Below are 5,398 nucleotides of genomic sequence, written 5' to 3'. Positions count from 1 at the left end.
CACACCACTTCCTGCGCCGCATTCATGCCAGTCCAAAGTCGCAGCACATGGCACCCAAGTCTCACCCAAAAACCTCTCTCATGCTATCTCTCCAACGGACACGCCACTTCCCGCGCCGCATTCATGCCAGTACAAAGTCGCAGCGGCTGACATTGATGTCGCGAAATGTGACCGGACGGTAGGGCGATGGTGACCGACGCGACCGGACAGTCGACCCCGCTTCAATACGGACGCATCGTCCCTTGAGACCAAGTCCGACCGCTACACCACATTGACGGGGCTAACCGTCCGTTCGTCTGATTGCGGCTATTTAAGCACGACGTCAGCGCTAACCACATGGCATTCTCCACATCTCCGCACACCGCCCTTGCTCCCCTGTTCCTGCACTCACCGGTGATGGGCGAGCCCGGGGCCTCGGCGCCGGCGGGTGGATCCAGATCTAGATGTGGATTGTGCGCCACCGACCTTGTCTCCAGGGGCCTATTCCTGCACGGCGCCCGGCTCCTAGTGGAGGAGGAGCTCATCATCTCCTCCAGCGCCGAGGAGGATAAGCCGTCGCGGCTATTTATGCACGGCCTCGGCGCCGATCACATCGCACTCTCCACATCTCAGCGCACCGCCCCTACTCCCCTCTTCCTCCGCTCACCAACGATGGGCAAGTCCTAGGCCTCGGCGTCGGGCGGCAGATCTGGATCTGGCTCAGTGTACGGGCCACAAGGCGGGCTGGGCCAGTAATAAGCAAATTAAAATATATGTTTTTACCCTGAAAAGTTGTTCTCTATACTGCATTAGCTCAAGTATCTACCCACCCCTCAACAAAACTGCATACCACGCTGAACCAATATCCTTCTATCCCTACACCACGCGAGCTAACAAGGGATCACCACAATGTTTTTTGGAGATGGCATGAGAGCATGGAGGACGGGATGGCTCCAGCAGCAGGGCCTAGCGGCAAGCAACGAGGTGCGGGGAGATTAAGCTACTACATGAGTGCGTCTCATGAGGGTCAGAGAAGGTGGCACGTGCGAGCGAATGCATGATTTGCTTCCGGCAATCCATTGGTAGTTCTTGATGCCTCATATGCCCTTACATATTAAGTCCATGTCCATGATGTGCAGGCACACAACGTACATTGCATGAATGAAATGAGGCTAACTGATTCTAAGACGGGGAAGTGAATAGAATGAGAAACAAACTATCCCTTCTTTGCTTTGCTTAGGGAAGGAAGCCTTGATCCTTATAAAAGGTTTGGATGGCAGGAAGTGACATAAGTCCATCGGTCCTCCGGTAGGTCAGTAGTGAAATATCTCTTGGTAATGAGTTTAATCCTTAGGTAGGTCAGTGGATACCAAAGTTTCATCAGTGTTAAGAAGAAGATTTGTATTGTACTTTCATTTGTGGTAAAAGATCAACATGATGCACCTAACCAACACAATTCATGAAAATAGAGCCTAATGATTTATTTATTTTTGCGAAAAAGCCTAATGATTGTTACTCCGTCCTCATGGAGAAAATGAGAGCTTTTACACCAAACCTCGCCTAGTGACATGCATGCATGGCTGCCTGCATCCATGCCTAGAAAATCACATGGTGATTTGCATGGACAATTAAACATCATGAAAAACAATTAAGAAATGAGTTGCTAGCTTGGTCCAAAACCAGTCCAGTGATTTTTTTGAGACAATCTCGTGAAGCTTTATTTAACTCGAAACCATGTTTAAAGACATGAAAGAAAGATCACCAGAGTGTCCTAACCAAACATGGCGGCCCACCCACATACGTAAAACATGCTTCACTAAATTGTGAGCCTCGAAATTCGAGCTCCTAAACTCGTGAACAAAACTACATCTCAAGAAAGAGCTACTATGATCTATGATCTCATGTAAAATTGCTCCATAACTCGAAAGGTGCTTCTGTTTGATATTATCCACCACAACCTTGCGGTCAGAAGCAACATGGATGCTTTGAAGATTGAGGTCTTCGGCGAGTGCTAGTGCCTCCCAGATTGCTAAGGCTTCAAGCATAGGAGGATCAGCTATGCTCCAGAGGACAATGGCGGATGCTCCCTGAAAAACTCCTTCTTGATTACGACAGATTGCTGCTGAAACTCCTCGCCCCATGTTACATGCAACATCGGCATCAATGTTGATATTGAAAAACAAGCCAGGAGGCGCAATCCAATGTGTAGGTCAGGCCACCAGTTGTCCCATTGCGTTGTTGCTTGGCTTGTCAAGGGCATAAAGATCTGCTAGGTAAGACCGGATGAACAGATTTGTTGATATCGGATTCTGGAAGATATCCTCGTAAACAGCCTTCCTCCTTGCTCGCCAAACAGCCCAGAGCGTGACTACCAGCACGCCAAATTCCTTCTGTGGTAGCTCACTGTGCATTGAGAAAAGCCAGTTTTTTGCATTAATATCCTGGTTCAGGCTTACCTTCTCTGTCAAAGATTCATCAGAAAGGGCCCATATGGATCTAGACATGGTACACTCCAGTAGGGCATGCCTCCATGAATCCTCGCATCCGCATAATGCACAGAAGTGAGTGTCCGATATATGGCGGTGACGCAATAGGTCCGTCGTTGGCATCGAGTGTCGCGCCAGGCGCAACAAAAAACCCTATGACAGACTAAAAGTAATTCTTCCAGACATCATCTCTGAAGAACAATCGGCCTTTGTCTCAGGCCAGCTGATTATAGATAACATCATCTACGCATATGAATGTGTGCATTTTATGAAGAGGAGTAGAGCTAAGTCAAATAGTTTTTGTGCTTTGAAGCTAGACATGACGAAAGCCTATGACAGGTTGGAATGGTCATACCTCCATTCCATGATGGAGAAATTGGGCTTTGCACATGCTTGGGTTGAAACAGTAATGTCCATGGTACAGTCTGTTTTCTTTTCAGTATTATTTAAGGTAAAAAACTAGAGCAATTTACACCTACTCGTGAATCCGACAGGGAGATCCTATTTCCCCTTATCTTTTCTTGATTGCAGCAAAGAGCCTTTCGTGCCTTTTGAAATCCAGTTCTCAGTCATCTGATATTGAAGGAATCAAGGTGGCACCGATAGCTCTGTCTGTTAACCATCTCCTTTTTGCAGATGATAGCATGTTGCTTTTTAAGTCAAGTGTTGAAGGGGCTACAAAGGTATCAAACCTATTGGATATATATTGCAAGGCATCCAGGCAGAGGATTAATCATGCAAAATCGTCTATATTTTTTAGTGAGGGATGCACCCAGAGTATGAGAGGTAACATCAAGCAAGTTCTAAATGTTCAAAATGAATCTTTGAGCGAAAGGTATTTGGGAATGCCAACAGATGTTGGCCAGTCAAAGATGGGTACTTTCAAGTACTTGAGAGATAGAGTATGGGAGAAGGTAAGGGGTGTTGGGGAACGTTGCATAAAATAAAATTTCTTCTACGTTCACCAAGATCCATCTATGAGTTCATCTAGCAACGAGAGATGGGAGAGGGAGGCGCCAAGACTTCAGGGTGCGGCTGCCCTCCCTCCCCCCTCCTTTATATAGGCCCCCTGGGGGCGGGGGGCGCCGGCCCTGGAGATGGGATCTCCCAAGGGGGCGGCGGCCAAGGGGGTGGAGTGCCCCCCAAGGCAAGTGGAGGCGCCCCCCCACCCTAGGGTTTCCAACCCTAGGCGCAGGGGGGGCAAGGGGGGGCGCACTAGCCCACCAGGGGCTGGTCCCCTCCCCACTTCATCCCATGGGGCCCTCCAGGATAGGTGGCCCCACCCGATGGACCCCCGGGACCCTTCCGGTGGTCCCGGTATAATACCGGTGACCCCCGAAACTCTCCCGATGGCCGAAACTGCACTTCCTATATATAATTCTTTACCTCCGGACCATTCCGGAACTCCTCGTGACGTCCGGGATATCATCTGGGACTCCGAACAACTGTCGATTTTCTGCATACTCATATCTCTACAACCCTAGTGTCACCGAACCTTAAGTGTGTAGACCCTACGGGTTCGGGAGACACGTAGACATGACCGAGACGGTTCTCCGGTCAATAACCAACAGCGGGATCTGGATACCCATGTTGGCTCCCACATGCTCCTCGATGATCTCATCAGATGAACCACGATGTCGAGGATTCAAGCAACCCCGTATTCAATTCCCTTTGTCAATCGGTATGTTCCTTGCCCGAGATTCGATTGTCGGTATCCCAATACCTCATTCAATCTCGTTACCGGCAAGTCACTTTACTCGTTTCGTAATGCATGATCCCGTGACCAGACACTTGGTCACTTTGAGCTCATTATGACGATGCATTACTGAGTGGGCCCAGAGATACCTCTCCGTCATACGGAGTGACAAATCCCAGTCTCGATCCGTGTCAACCCAACAGACACTTTCGGAGATACCTGTAGTGCACCTTTATAGTCACCCAGTTATGTTGTGACGTTTGGTACACCCAAAGCACTCCTACGGTATCCGGGAGTTACACGATCTCATGGTCTAAGGAGAAGATACTTGACATTGGAAAAAGCTCTAGCAAATGAACTACACGATCTTGTGCTATGCTTAGGATTGGGTCTTGTCCATCACATCATTCTCCTAATGATGTGATCCCGTTATCAATGACATCCAATGTCCATAGTCAGGAAACCGTGACTATCTATTGATCAACGAGCTAGTCAACTAGAGGCTCACAAGGGACATATTGTGGTCTATGTATTCACACGTGTATTACGATTTCCGGATAATACAATTATAGCATGAATAAAAGACAATTATCATGAACAAGGAAATATAATAATAATCCTTTTATTATTTCCTCTAGGGCATATTTCCAACAGTCTCCCACTTGCACTAGAGTCAATAATCTAGTTACATTGTGATGAATTGAACACCCATAGAGTTCTGATGTTGATCATGTTTTTCTCGCGGAAGAGGTTTAGTCAACGGATCTGCAACATTCAGATCCGTATGTACTTTGCAAATATCTATGTCTCCATCCTGAACATTTTCACGGATGGAGTTGAAACGACGCTTGATGTGCCTTGTCTTCTTGTGAAACCTGGGCTCCTTGGCAAGGGCAATAGCTCCAGTGTTGTCACAGAAGAGAGTGATTGGCCCCGACGCATTGGGTATGACTCCTAGGTCGGTGATGAACTCCTTCATCCATATTGCTTCATGCGCTGCTCCGAGGCTGCCATGTACTCCGCTTCACATGTAGATCCCGCCACGACGCTCTGCTTGCAACTGCACCAGCTTACTGCTCCACGATACAACATATACACGTATCCGGTTTGTGACTTAGAGTCATCCAGATCTGTATCGAAGCTAGCGTCGATGTAACCCTTTACGATGAGCTCTTCGTCACCTCCATAAACGAGAAACATATCCTTAGTCCTTTTCAGGTAATTTAGGATGTTCTTG

Source organism: Triticum dicoccoides, chromosome 1B (assembly GCF_002162155.2).
Source record: "Triticum dicoccoides isolate Atlit2015 ecotype Zavitan chromosome 1B, WEW_v2.0, whole genome shotgun sequence".
NCBI classification, from domain to species: Eukaryota; Viridiplantae; Streptophyta; class Magnoliopsida; order Poales; family Poaceae; genus Triticum; species Triticum dicoccoides.
The sequence above is the reverse complement of the archived record's forward strand: the minus strand, read 5'-3'. Positions refer to the sequence as shown.